At 41.9% G+C, this 15,671-nt stretch overlaps 1 protein-coding gene across 2 annotated transcripts in view; it reads left to right on the top strand.

Annotated features, from left to right (window-relative positions):
- Positions 1-15,671, top strand: part of rerea (arginine-glutamic acid dipeptide (RE) repeats a) — a 128,067-nt gene that overhangs the window by 19,312 nt on the left and 93,084 nt on the right. The window contains exon 2 of one of the 2 annotated variants that reach the window (XM_034878008.1): positions 8,963-9,043. The exons of the other annotated variant lie outside the window; for it this stretch is intronic. The gene's annotated coding sequence lies outside the window, so the exon portion shown is untranslated. The remainder of the gene's footprint in view (positions 1-8,962; positions 9,044-15,671) is intronic. 2 annotated transcript variants of the gene reach the window in all.

Raw genomic sequence — 15,671 nt, forward strand, 5'->3', positions numbered from 1 at the left:
AGTGTCAGGTGCAGGTACGGAGAAAAGAGATGGAGAGCTTACTGACAAGCTAACCGTGGGGAGCCAAGTAGTGGGAAGCCACTCTGTCAGACGGGGGAGGAGAAAGAGCTTTATATAAGAGGAAAGCACACAGGAGGCATCTATCACCTCACTCCAGCACCACTGCATTCACTGATACATATTATTCATCTGTTATCAGCTGGTCTATTAACAGACACCACTGCTAGAAATGTATGCAAAGAACACAGTGTGGCCTTGGTGGTACAACAGCAATAGATGTTTGCACTGAATGACAGTAGCCTCTGTCTTTTTGTTCAGACAAGGTTTTGTTGTTGCATGACTTGGAGGGTCTGTTGTCCACCTTTTGTCTAGTAATTCATGGCTCAAGCCTTACCCTAATGATGTCTGCTGGACAAAACTTTATACTGATCACAATTTAAATCATTCCTGCTTGATAATCAATTACTCATTAAGCAATTTTAAGCAAAAACGCTAAACATTTGTTGCTTTCAGCTTCTTAAATACCATATAAACTATAAACCGATATAGTTGGGGGTTTTATTTTACTGTTTGTTAAACAAAAAAGCAATTTAAATATGTCATCTTGGGCTCTAGGAGATAGTGATTTTCCACTAACTTTAACTTTAACAAATAATTAATTAATTGATTTGCATATTCATTGATAATGAAAATAATTGTATAGTATAGTTTCAGTCCTGGATGGGATTGGGTTATCAGCTTCATGTACATGGCCTCCAACAATCTCACAATCAATCTTTTTTTACATACATATTTTTTATTAGCTGTTTATATGGGTTAATAATTCTCATTTACATCCTACCCGGCATAACCCAATTGGTATCATGAGATGTCTCTTCCATATATGTTGCAACATCAGTTTCCTTCCGGTATTTAGCCTAATACCATATAGCTCTGTTATGTTGCTACTGTGTTATAGCCTTTGTACAGACTCTGGAATAACACTGTGCTTTGCACTGTTCATCTTGCAGCTACATGAAAGCTGAGTCAGATGGTAGAGGCTGTTTTATTTGGCAGTTGGATTTCTGCAATAATACTGTGACTGCTCCGATTGTGATTCATCACTCTATTAAGGTGTACATATATCTTAAATGCTGTTTAATAAAGCCATTGGATTGTCTCGGTGTGGTTAAGCTTTCTCCGAATATGAATGTATTCAGATTAGGGTAATTGGAAAAGTATGTTTACATGTTGATTTATAATTCAGCGTCTCGATTGGGTAAATTATTGAAAGATTGCGGTCCTTGTGTCATTGAGCAGTTAAGTCTTATTTAGTGAAATTTCTGAACAATAACAGAGCTGTTACTGGAATAAAATGTTATGCCGCTGAGAAGAAGCGGCCTGATTTTGGGTCCTGCTCTTCCTGTGTTGCGGGCACAGGGACGTCATCCAGACAGTCACGCTGGGGTCAGAGGCTCTGAAAATAGCCCTAAGGGGATTCGGGCTGCATTGATAGCACACCTGCTGTTATGCTGCAATGTTATCTGATTGCAAGCCAGTCAAGGCTCCCTCCCAGCTGCTTTGGATTGCTCTGCAATACCTCACACAAAGATGAAGTGGGGCCATTACACCTCTGGTTCCGCAACACTCCCTGCATACTCACACAAACATGTATACACACACACACACATGCTTACTTACACCTGCACAAACATGCATTAGAGTATCTGCTGCCTTGCACAGCATTTTTTACACATAAACCATCACACACACACATACCTATATACGCGAACGCACATACCAAACGAGATTACGCTGTCACCATAAAAAGCTTCGTGGGGGAAGCGCGGGCTGGATTCCGCAAAGGGTCAGATTTGACTGCAAATTACAGCTGGTGGCTGACCAAGGCCGGTGATGGATCTCAATGCACTCTGCGTTTACCCACACCTGCACCCCCACGGTTGGGAGAGACAGCAGCTCAGCCGAGAGCACACAGCCATTTTGTAACCCCTCAAGGAATTCTCTCTCCTCTCCCTGTATGAGGAATAGATGAGGTGGTGCTATTAAGTGAATTTGATGTTATTTCCCCAGGCTCTTAGCTGAGGATGTCAAACCTCAGCCATCGAGGTTGACTGCGGACTCCAAGCCTTTCATGGTTCTGCATAGAATCAATGGCGTACCCCGCAGACCCGTCTGCGTCTATGCCGGACCCTAAGTGCAACTCTTGAACAATGTAACACTTCACAACGACGCACGTTGCTCGGCCGCGTTGTATTTCCACCTGGTCATTTCCTGGTTTCTTCTCCATAAACAACATAAAATCAAGGAGAGGAATAACTGTTCCTGATACAGATTTCCCACCTTGGTCAGAAACACAGGGGAGATGCTTTGTTTCTTTCACTATGACTTTAGAGTTATAGTTAGTATAGTTAGTAGAGGTGCTCGCTCCAATGCTAATCGCCGTCACTCTCTCACTTTCTCCCTCGCTCTATCACACACTTCTACAAACACACAAACACACACCTGCCGTCTCAATGCACACACCAGCGTACAAGTAAATATCAAGCCACTTCACTTACGTACTGTAGGCTATGGCGAAAGCTCTGCGTTGAGCCTCTGCACCACCAAAAAGACGGCCTTCAGGCAGAGGCAAACACACACACAACACACTCTCTGCCACGCAAATGATCAGCTGTCATGCTTCTATGTAATTTATCAAATTGCTTGGGCATGGGATGAATGGGGCCCAGATCTCAAAAGGAAGAAACATTTTTTTTTTTTGCATTAGGTAGCCTTTATGCCCATGTAACAGCTTAGAATTTAATTACAGTAAGTGGTAAACATCCTATTCACATTTTCTGAAAAACAATAATTCAGTAGGCCTAATTGCTTTGTAGTTTCCCAGACTTAAACTTGAACGATTAAACAAGTGAAATCGGCTTGTTAAACAAAAACCTGTTCAATCCCATTACTTATACGGCAGACTACCATATTCTCCTAGTGTGTAGAATGAGCAAGCAGGCTTAATACTCTCCACATTTTCTCACAAATGCCCACACTCACACATCCTTATTGTACAAGAGGCTGGTTCTCTCCTGGTGATTTGTCACAGTTCCCCATTGTATTCCCCCCCCCCCCCCCCCCCCCCCCCCCCTTCTCCTTCTCTCCATCTCCTCTCTTGCTCCCTAAATCATTTCTTTACATGTGTGTGGGTGCCCCCTCTCGCTGTGATTCTGATACTTCATAACGGCAGAAGGAAATTGAGCTGACCTTGAGGCTGCCGAGCTCCTTTTATAATGCTGATGTATGGGGCTGTGGGCGCAGGCAGCCGGTAAGTGAGAGGCATGTTTTCATTTGCCAGGGAGCAGGGCCCAGTGTCAGGACACATAACAGAGTTCATTTCTCGCCCACTCAAGCTAGCTAGTATGCCAGGAAGCTTAGTGTAAAGCATTCAAGTCCACTAGGTGTGATTTACCTGCATTAGCCTTTTGTATACTGGAATAAGTTGCATCATGCTGCCTAAAGCCACAAATAGAGTTAACCCTGTGGCTAGATTAGCCTCACTAAAATGTGATTTAGATGATGTTGCTGCATTGCAAAAGGGTTGCTGTTGCCAATGCTGTTATCTCAAGGTTGGACTAGAGAAGAATTAATCCAGGATTGTTTCTGGCCAGTTTGTCGTGCGGGTGACAATAATTTAAAAAACAATAATTAATAGTCTCTTTGACAACTTTATATCACCCTGCCTATCACTGTCGTTATTTGTTCAGCGGGGATGGCCTACTTTCTTCTCTTCAGCATCTCTCTGCTCATCATTGCAATCAGCTACCTCCTAACACAATCAGGCTGCTCCCAAATTATAGTCATGATTGAGAACAGGTCGGTAGTGGGAAAAGATGAGAGCTCTTATGATTCAAGCATTAATGCTGTTCAGGAGGTGGAAACGATAAATTAATATCTGTAAAATATAATGCAATCCACTGCAAAAACCCTGCAATAAACTGCACCATTGTAATGCTTGGAAGATGGATTTAATAAGAGAGCTGTTTTATTCAACTCTGTGGCAATTTTGAAGCTGCATCCTCTTTGTTATGATTTGTATTATATTTTCAGCAGTTTTTTTTGTTTGTTTTTTAACAATGGAGTTTAATTCATATCTGCACGACAGCCAAAATTAAACTATGGCTGCAAGATTTTCCTTCCTGATTAATCTACCGATTAATTTGTTGATTAAGTCTATATAATGTCTGTAAATTGGGAAAACTGTATGTATTGTTCAACCAACAATCTAAAACCAAAAGGTTTGTAATCAGAGCAGAGTTTGTAAACCAGAAAATCCTCACAATTGAGAAGTTAAAACCAGTGAATTTTTTCTATTAATGCTAAAAATCCATTATGAATATATATTTTCTAATTGTTTAATTGACTAGCCTAATTGTTGCAGGACTAAATTAAACATGACGCCTCACAAATTGAATAATAAACAGGCCTTCCTAGCCATACTACACAAAAAAATCAACATTATTTTCACTATAAAAAAGAGGAAATGTTGTGTGTTATTAAAGTGTCCCCACTGATACAAACATAAACTAACTTTGTCCACAACCTTAGTTGTATACTTACAAACGCTTTAAATGGTATAAGGTAAATAAGCATTAACTCTAAGTTTAGCAATTTTAACTCAGTGCTATTGAAGAGTCTAATTTACTATGAGGATACTTGTGGATCATCCACACGTGGATGTATGGTCTACAAATTCTTAAACATGCATGTTCAATATCTGCCTTTGCACAGTTTTCAAGTTAGAGCACATTTTGGTTTGTTGCTGGTTACATGGTTTTTAAAATAAAACCACTTTTCTATTGTGGTGGCAGGACTTTCCACAATGACAAAGGGACAATAGAAATAATAAAAGTATTCATTTTTTTTCACTTTGTCAGCAAGAGTCATTGTAGCCCTAATTTGTAGCTTTGTGTGTAATGACAGTGGCTGTGGTTGACATTAAGACGAGCGCAGGAAGCTCATCAGCCCTGCCAATTTGGCTCACTTCTCATATGGCACAGATCCACTTGCATAACCCCACGTCTGGATGCTGCACTCTGAAATCAGGCAAGGACTCCGTTTATTCACAGCCTATCCAACAACACATCAACTGTGCGCAAGATATCTTTTAGCAGCTCAACAGCAGCAGTCTAATCAATCAATCCAAGTTTTTGTCGTCCATTGATCTTGGCACACCCCGGGTCCAGACTGTTGCACTGCATGTATGATAATGTTATCATTATCAGCTGATGGCCGATCTATTAGGGCAGGGGAAATGCTAGTAAAAAATCACTACAAACCATGCATAGATAACATTTGCAATGCCAAATGCTGGGGCGAATGGTCCAAATCGGCTTTGCAAACGCCTCCCCTCACTACAGTAACAGTTGTGTGGCAGAGAGGCGGACGAGCCTGCTGGTGCTGCTGACTGGCATTCTGTGTTGATGAATGTGGCAGGCTGACGGCTCAATGTGCTTACCTAACAGGAGCTGCTCAACTGTCACACTGAGTTTCTCAGTCTCTCTCTCACTCACCTCACTCGTGTCTTTTTTCGGAGGTAGTAAGGAGAGCGTTGCACTTAGTTAGACACCGCAGCCTCCGATTCTCAAAGGTTGATGGAGCTGCCTCCCAGTACACACTAATCACCAAGTAATCGGTTGATAGATTTCTAAGGTCATTTTGGCCCTTTTAAATGAGGGAATCCGGTTGGTCTCAGTTTCTTGTAGCTGAATGTTGTCTTCTATTTAGAAACCTCTTTTGGAATCGTTGCTCATATCCTAACACACTCGACACCCGCCTCTTACAGTATGGAAATAGTGAAGATGCAGCACACAGGCTATCCTTGGTTTCTTCATGTTGTTCTGTGGAGGTGTTTGAAGTGGTTAGCATAAGCCTTGTGTTAAAATAGTGTTTTTTCTGAAGCGCATGTGGTGGACAGCCAGAGACACTGACAGACTGAGAGGCGGACTGGAGTCATGAAAGCGAAGTGCTTGTCTTTGATGTCAGCCAGCTTCCGAAGGGCCACGGTGGTCGGAGGGGATTGAGGTTCCAGCTCGGGATTTGGGGATTGTCGTGTCAGAAAGGTGCCTGTCTCTCTGTGTGCGTGCGTAAGTGCGTGTATACTCACATTCTTGGACTAAAAACCAGGCAGCTATAGCAGGAAAGGCCAGTTTGTTTTGGTAGTCCTCAACTCCAGGAGCATGGAAGGGATATTACGCTTACACGTATGTACGTGGGTGTGTGCGCTTGATGGCCACATTCATTGTCTGTCCCCGTGGAAATTCTAGAGTTACTGTAGGGATTGCAAAATCAATGTACGCTATTCATACACAGATCTAATCCTCAGATTTACTGGCATTTAATCCGTGGTTATGTCGCGGCTCTGATGGCTCTAATTCCGTCAAGCAGATGTCCCTGCTCAGCCACACAGGTTAATCTGCACCTGGTGACACCATTGAGCCCTAGCACTAGGTGGTCCACTGCACATTTCATCATCTCAAGTGGCAACTATTTTATGAAAACATGCATTATAGTGTCACGGTGCATATAAAAGAAAATTAAACTAATTGTGTACATCAAACATCTATAACCCCCAAAATCCTCTAGTTGACTTTGATCATGGTGTGAATATAAATGTAATGTGCTCATCTGGATGATTGCCGTGTGTATTTTCACAGTATGCTCTGCTGGCTGTGCTGTTGAACAATGCTGAGATTGCACAGTCAAAAATACTTAATTCACTGCGCACCTGGTGTTATTTTCAAATTCAAAAACAGACCATTTCACTTCAAAATGCAAGCAGAATTCATGAGGCGTATTGCATCAGAAGCAGGGAATGCGTAATAACAAACAGTATCATTTTCTACATCTGGTAAATATCATGAGATGTTGCCTTGTTTTGTACCAGCTTTGCCATCAAGAAATAATTTAAGAAACCAGCCACAGCCTCCTTTTTTTTTTTTTTTAAAGAAAAGTACCTCCACATATTCATTTTACAGTGTCCTACATATTCATAAGTCACTCAGAATTTTATATTGGCTGTAAGGTTGTCTTCATTTTCTCCTCCTTATAATATTCAGAGTTACATATGACATAAAAAAACATAAAACAAGCTACTATATATTATTGTAACCATGCTGACAAATTTTCCTAAATTATTTATTTGGTTTTGCAAAAGCCCAAAAAAGGTAGCAAACCGTTGATTTACATGGATACACTTAAGTAATTGATGGATGATAATTGACTACAATGAGCAGTTTTCTTGAAAAGGACACAATTCTACACTACACTGTTTCTACAAAATCAAGCCGTGCATCCAATAATTAAATTGGATTTTTACACCCCGTAAATGACTGGAGGCACGCATAAATAGACACGTAAACCCCCCCCCCCCCCCCCCCCCCCCCCCCGCCCAAGTATTAATATGCTTGCATTGAAATGTAGCAGATTGCTAGTGCGTGTGTGTCTGTGTGTGTGTGTGTGTGTTGTGTTTCTGGGTGTTAAAGAGAGTAAATGCAGTGAATCTCGCTGAGCGGATGCTGAATGTGAAATGTCAATGCTATTGAACAGGTGCTGCAAGGCAGACCTGTGATGTTTTTATTTCCAAGCTCTTGTCAAGCAAGGCAGAGGTGTGTGTTTGTGTGTGTGTACAACTTTTTTGCTGCCAGATGGCATTGTTTTGTAATTGATTGCATCCCACTTTGCAACAGATTTATACCACAGATACCTTATTTATTGATGGATTTCAATAGTAATTGATCCAACACCAAATATTCTTTTGTACATTAAAACAATGTTTCCAAAATTGTTTCAGTGGATCATTAACTCGATGGAATGACACATAAGAATAATGGTACTAGTAACCGTAACGTACCGTTCTGTACCCAACCTGTAGGGGGAACAAATAGGAAAAGTGCTTTGGTGCTTAACAGTAAAGGTGCTGGTTGACAAGTAGCTAATGTAATTCTTGGTGGTCTTGTATTTAAGTATCCTTGTTTTGATCACGCTAACAACTCTGGGCTAAGCCCCTTATCCATTAGTAACGTTAACTGTATAGATAGACTAATAGCTAATCTAATGGTAATTTAGTTAGCAAGCACACCCGTGTCTTTTGCGTCACTCTCCCGCCGCTGCAAGGCTTCACTCGGGATGACAGTTGACAACAGCTCCGGGGACACATCCATTCCACAGTCATCCCCCAGCCAACCAGCAACCATCCACTATCATTACAGCCCTGGCCCGGGGACACATCCACTGTCGGCCCCCAGCCAGCTATAGCCATCCCGGTCAGCACTTAGCTAACTCCGGTGCTAAGGACTCTAACGGCAGTTTACTTAACCATTGGGAAACAGACCCAGGCACCTGAGTCAGAACAGCGGCCATTCGTAACATTACACCACTGTTAGCTTTACCGGTGCCCCCCTTCGCTTTTAGCTGTCTTTGCAGTTGGCTAAATTTACCAGACAAAACAGGGATAAGGCACCAAAAGGACTAATAATAATTTAAAGATGCAGTAGCATTAGATCTGGACAGGAAGGATTACTCTGGGAGTTGGAAGGGGTGTGTCGCAATTCTGCCTTCTTTCCTGCCAAACACAGGTTTGTGGAACTGAGTGTCGCGATTTCGGTTTAATTTTGTATATCGTTACAGCCCTAGTATCCAGAGAGGTTTATTGAGAAGGGAAGTGAATACTGCCATAGAATAAATGCTCACAATCTCCTCCATAGAAAACGTTAACCGCGCAGTGAGGGGTAATATTATTATTTTTTTGTGCACCTTCTTTTAATGGCTACGTTGTGTTTAACAAGATGCCTAATATGGCTTCTATTTTCACCCATGCATACACCTCTACTGTCAAGCTGTTATCACCTTGTTTGTTCCATTTGCACATCATTTATGTTTTGTTTTTTCCCCTGTCCTCTGTGTTTGTCTTCCCCTTCAGTTTTTCTCTTGCAGACTGTCGTTGTGTCAATACTTGTTGAGAGGCAGTGTGGCAGTGAGCTAGGAGGTGAATGCAGTCAAGGTTAGTTAACAATGCTTGGTGACACTGGAGCACTGCCTAACACTGTTTTTATTCTCTGCTCTATCTCCTATCCCTCCAAATTTTCTATTCCTGCCCCACCCAATGGACCTTGATCATGTTCTCTACCTGCCCTTGGTGCTTTCAACCTAATTCCTCTCCATCATCATCTTCACCTGTCATTGTGCTTTGTCTTCTGCCCCCCCCCCCCCCCCATCTTTCTTGTTATTTCTGTTCCAGTGGAGAGAACAACTCAAGCCTGTCACCACTTGTTCATCCCTCAACTGCTAACTCATACTAACCCACTCCTGTGTTTGTGTCTGGATGCATTATTTCCTCCACCCTGCATATTTCCAGCATCATTATGTTTCAGCATTACCCACGCACACCTGTATCCTTTCTTTGCAACCAGTGCAATGCGGTCTTTAGTGACATGATGCCCTTAAGCTGCCAATCTACCAATAATTTTTTTGTTGTGGTTTCACTTGTGATTCTGCATTGTACTTTTAATTCCAATGAGCGCATGTGAAAATATTATTCGGGGTCTTGCCGTTTATGCTTTCCTCTCCTGCCATTTATAAAGATGAAAAAAAAAAAATTTATGAGAGCAGCTCGTATCTGAACGTCCAAAACGGCGGAGGATCACGAAATGGAGGGGGGCTGCAGTTCAAAGCCGACTAGCAGGTTACTTAATGAGTTTGGTAATTGGCTTGCTGTGGCCTCCGCGCATCCCTGCCCTCCTGCTGCTGATGTGTGCAGGAACAAGCAGAGTGCTACAACTTGCACTCCATCACTCAGTTTTTCCTTCCCTCACACAACTCATCCATATTTCCCTCCATCCATCCCTCTCTACAAGCTGACCCTAAGGAGCTAATGCTGCACCAAGCATCCCCTGTCTATCCCCCACTGTTCCTCTTCTGAAGTCAATTAGCATGCTGCATGTTGGGTTTCCATTCTGCTTAATATCGAATATGAAAGACGTTGGCCTATCTCTCATTTCCCCAATCTCTCCCACTTGTTCGCTATCTTCAACACTCAAACTCACTTCATAACACACACACACACACACACACACACACACACATGCACACATATATGTTAGATGCCTCATGCATTATGCACAATATGTGCATCCAAACAAGCAATTTGCAGGATTTCCAGCTCACCACTACTGAGTAGTATTTCTCTCTGTGTTCAAAACGGCATAATGTGAAACACACTTCTATGCTCAGTCGATTCATAAGTCCAAACAATAAAGACAAAGCGTAGCGGGCTTGCCATATAATCATATATGACACCTAACATATCATTCTCAGATTTCAGCACAATATCTCTTCAACAAAGCCATCATAGGGACAGGTTTTGCTCGTGTTTTTTGCCGTTGTAGTAATGTGTGTCATTAACTCTTGTATTCAATTATCATAATAGTTTTAACATTTTTTTGGAATGACCTTGGTTTAGTTTTAATTGCGAGACGCATAGTTTTTTGTGTGTGGATTGCTTATAACAAGCCTCTAGAGTGAATGCCTTTGGGGTTCTGCACTAGTGAGGCTAACCTAATATATATTTTGGAAAATTAGCAAGCTTCCCACCTTCCTACCTAGTCCCATTCATTTTCCTGTTGTACCTTTAAAAAGCCATAAATTAAGCCCGCATGCATTAGTAAATGTCTCTGGTTGCAAGACTGCTGCCAAGCTTTTTATCTACTCCCACAGTTGAGCGGTGGATTCTGAACGCTGTAGGGGTTGGAAGGCCAAAGCACAGCTAAGTGGCTCCTCTTGACCTCAGCACTGATCTCCCAACTGTCTCTGCTCCGACTGCACACAGACTAATTTTACCCATTCACTCCCACAAAAAGTCTACTCTCATAATACAGCCTCATCACCCGGTCTCTGTGCTGTCTTTTTGAAAAACCCATCCTTTCCTCACCGCATCCTGTGTTGATATGCTGACCATACATTTTTCTTTGAGATTACTTTTCTGTGCTGTTATTCATGCCAAATTGGATAAGGAATGTGAGAAAAGCTTAATGAAATAATTCAAGATGTGAAAAATTAGCTTGAATGACTTAAGAATCTTCCTCTGACCTATAATGGATGTGCTTATTCTAGTTATCACTGTCTATCTGTAAACTAGATGGCGGAATCATTATCTTACACACTGAGAGCAGCCATGTGTGACCAAGGCAGAGTAATTGATTTCTGAATAAGCATTGGTACTGGAGGGGAAAAAAATACAGCTTTGTGTTTAGCCCATTGCACCATTTTGAGCATCTTAACACGTCTGTCATGAGTTATAGTGTAGGGTGTTAATTTTTCTGTTTTACTCACTATAAGCCTCTGCTTCCCCACTCTGCCTCTTTTAGCACAGCACAATGCTGCACCTCCACTCCCTGTCCATTGGGTGGCAGTGTATGGAGGTGAGACAGCCATGTGCTCTGTGTGAAATGGAGCAGTCACTGGCTATTTGAGCAGATTAGCTTGGAGACTGTAACCACACAGGAATCCCACCCCAACCGCCACTCTCTCTTTTGCTTTCTTGATCATGGACCCTATTTGCTTTGCTCACTGTCGATAACTTTAAAACACAGTTTCACCCTGCTGGCATAAGATTTGACTAACTACTAGAGCTAAACATCAGACACATGTACTGTTTGTTTATCTTGCTTTGTCTTTGTTCACAAAAAGGATTTGCCTGAAATGTAGACTTCCTCTTTTCACCACAGCCTGCACTCTGTCTCTCTGTGGCCCTCTTGGAAATCCACTCTCATTCCTTAGAGTCTGTTCTTAGTGCAGTCATGGCAGGCTGAACTGCTCTTTTATTCAGATGAATGAGGCCCTGTTTTGCCTGGAGATTCAGATAGACACAAACAGTCCATGTGAGAGCTTGAAGAATGTCTGTGGAAAATCAAGAGCTCAGTGAAATGGCATCTACGAGACTTCATGTGTACAATTGTTTGTGTCTGTTTTCACTTTCTCTACGTGTGAGTTTAGTTTTTTTTTCTGTTTAATAAGCATCTTAGAGATGTTATTTGACCTTAGATTTGTTTTTCATTTCAGCAAACTGAAAGTTTGATGTACTGTCGGGAAAATGCTGTGCTTTCACAGCATTTATATATATATATATATATAATGTGTAAATATACACAATAGTTTTACCAAATGGCTGTTGCAAGCGAGTTTTACCCTCCTGAGTAGCTTGTTTGGCTGTAGATTAGACATATGTAGCCTACAAGTGTCTTGGTTTTCAGAGTGTTGCTAGGCTGCCAAATGTGATGTGCTATGTAAACAAGATAGCTATGTGAGGCTAGACTGGTTGTCTAAAATGAAATACCATTCCTTGGCTTCCTTCACATTTTTAAAACTGCGATAATGATCGCAAATAAAGGATCACTAGGTAGCAGGTTAATTACTAGCAGTCTCCAGAAACATCTTGATGTTCAGTAGTCTTTTTATCACCATAATAGGTCTGTCCGCTCCAAAAAGTGTAACCTCTATTCTTTAGTTAATGAAATTTGACTCTGTCAAGTACTTTTCTTTTTACCTAAAGCAATAGTCCTTGAATCTTCATATCCACCAGTGTGTAGTTAACCATATTTAGTTGAGTAATTTTCTAACTTTGTTGGGAGATTGGAGAGGATTGTTTTATTGCTTCCCCTTCTCTCAACCCCCTCCAGGCAAAGTCTGGGTTTTAATTAGTCGTGTCAGACCCGATTTTCCCTTTAAATTCCCCCAACTTGTAAAGCGCTCTCTTAAGAATCCATGAAGGCTAAAAGGGGCAATGAATGAATGATTTGAAGTCAGCTTTTTTTTCTTGCTTGCCTGCCAGCAGTTTAGGGGAAGACCTATCAGCACTTGCCATCAGTATGGGGAACAGTAACTTCAAGCAGCAGTCACACAGTCTTTGTTCTTTATGGATTTAGTAAGTGTGGTGAAGAGAGTCGCTGCTTTAAGCCTCATCTGGAAAAGCAGTGTTCAAGTTTTTAATATGAGAAGAACAGCTCCTGTAGATAATACCTGCCTGAGAATGGGAAAATTGGTTCAATCTAGCATATCCATTTTTTCCTCATATTATGTTTTGGCAGCGGGGAAGTTAGCTTGTTACGCTGTAGAGATTTAGTCATGTGTTGAAGTCAAGCTTTTGAAGTACAACCGCCACAACCTAACCCTCCTTTTGGTTTACAAGTCTGTTTTCTTCTCTCAATCCCTTTTTCCTTCAACTTGTCTGCTCATCCCTGGTGAATGTATTAAATGAAGTTACTAGATATGAGTGCTTAAGAGGCCAGGGCCTCTGAGGCTTGCCAAGTCTCTCACAGGCTTGGCTCAGTCATCCATGTCGCCTTTTTTGTTGTTGTTTCAGCTACTGGCGGACTTGCTTGTAACGCAGAGGACTTTTTTCTCTTTCTCACTTGCTCTCTGTGTTTGCTGCCTCTCTGAGTGGCTTGTTTTTCCTCCAGTGTGGAGAAATCAGGCTCGAGCAAACAGTGTGTGTCAGCCACAGCTTTTGTTAAGTATTCATTTTTAATGAGTGTAAGTGGCTACAGAATCCTACTAACCATAAATGGAGTAGTCCGACTAGGGAGGGGTGGGGAGGGGGCCGTGTTGGCCTTTGATTCAGTAGCTGTCTTGTAGACTTTTTGTTTAGTAACAGTTGTACTAATTATGTTTGATGTGGATGAGGAAAACACATTTCAAAATTATCGTTTGTGGAGCTTTATTGTGCCATTTTTTTTCTCATACGCCCCTTCTGGTTTGTTTGCTCGTACAAGGAATTGTTCTCCTTTTTTAATAATCTTTAGGAAAAAGACTGTTGCGTGAAAGTGTCATTTTCTCTTTCAAGCAGCACCAGCTCTGTTAGATTTCATATCCTCTGAATTCAGAAAGAGGCACCATGTAACCAGTTTTTGTTCTGTCAAGATCGAAGGCACTGTAGCTGTAGAAGGGGGTGCTCAGGGAAAAAGTATTGTGATGGTCTGTTTGAATGCTGAACAGAATTGAATAGACACAGTCAGCTTCCCAGATACATGCTTAGGCCTGTAGAATGTGGAGTGCTTTGCTTGTAACTGCACCGGTTGTCTCCTTTCATTATCGGTTAATGGTGCCCAACTTGACAGAGCCATGTGATAAACAGAGGAGCTGTGAAATCCTGGAGGTGGAGTTCTCGTCTGCCTGATAATGGGATCTCATCTACCGGGGAGGGGAGCCCGCCCCACCAGCCATTCCAGCTTCGCCCTGCACTGCCTTCAGAGAGGATTCACTGCACTCACCCTTCACTGTTGTCTTGGCCCAACTTAAGCCTCACAAACGTACTGCACATGTTGGCTTGCTTCTTCTTGTCTAACGCACGATAGAATCATTTTTGGAGCATGAAATATTATTGTATTCCTATTTCATTAGAATCCGAAAATAGAGGGAGACGTGCATTTCTGCCTCTTTATCAATCTTGGATCTTCTGGATGTTTGTGTAACGCAGGAAAGGAGGCAGACTGTGTGTAAATATCATGAACATTGACCTTGTGAAATGTATACATACTGTGATAAGGGAGGAGTTGGGGCCATGTGGTGTTAGGTTACTATGTGCAGAGGGAGTATGACTTCTCAGGACAGTTGCTTCAGGAGCTGGAAAAGGTTTTTACCAGCACTTTGTTGAGCACCCCCACCCTCTGCTATTGAAGCTACGACCAACATAGCACAATGAAAGACCCCCTACACTCCACCCTCAACTCAATTGCTATTGATCCTCACTGCCTGTCTCTACTGCTGCCCGTGTTTGGCTTTAGTGAAAAAAGAACCCAATGCTCAAACTATTTGCTTTAGGTAATTCGATTTGGACAGTTATCCAATATCAAGTTCAAGACAATAATAATGCGTCAAGCTACTTGCTCAGTAAAGTGGAAATGATCCTATTTATTAAGAACTTAATGCCGTCCATTTTAGTTTTCACGCTCCTCATGTGAGAGAGATTTCTTTTTCCTTGGTATCATTAAAATACGGAGAAAACAAATGTATTTACATCCACAAAACGAGTACCGAGACTTTGGAAAATGAAAACCTTTGATAATGTGCAGTATATAGATCAGATTCCCAAATATTGCTAATGGACTATTCACATTATCAACCCCGCTTGTTTCTGCCTTTTTAATGGGCGGGGTGACCAAATAAATTCATTATCCAAATATGCAAATGAGCTCCACAAGCCTGAGCAGCATTCAGTCAGCCTTCCTTTTGTGCGGTTTCCAGGAGATGCTAATGTTTCCAGATATAAATAGGCAACCTGTATTTAAGAACTTAATTTAAGAATTATTTCATGTATTTATCAATCATTGCAACGTGTCATTGCTCTGTGGTTTTACGCAGAAAGAGAAGCGTAGCGTGCTATTAAGCCATTATTAACAAGGCACTTCTACTACTAGCTTTCACGGCTTTCATTGTCTCACTTTAGTGTTTGAGTCACATTCCCATAAGCGTTACCATTGATCTGTTGATGATGGTAAGTCGGGCCACTTTGGCTGTCGTGCATCTCGCTGCCTGATGCAGTTGCAAGCAAGCAAACACACACGGTGCGCTCATCGGTTCCCTACGGGGCTGCCATCAATCAACAGCCCCATTGGCGCACCCCCCCCCCCCCCCCC

This window comes from Etheostoma cragini, chromosome 7 (genome assembly GCF_013103735.1).
Source record: "Etheostoma cragini isolate CJK2018 chromosome 7, CSU_Ecrag_1.0, whole genome shotgun sequence".
Classification (NCBI taxonomy): Eukaryota; Metazoa; Chordata; class Actinopteri; order Perciformes; family Percidae; genus Etheostoma; species Etheostoma cragini.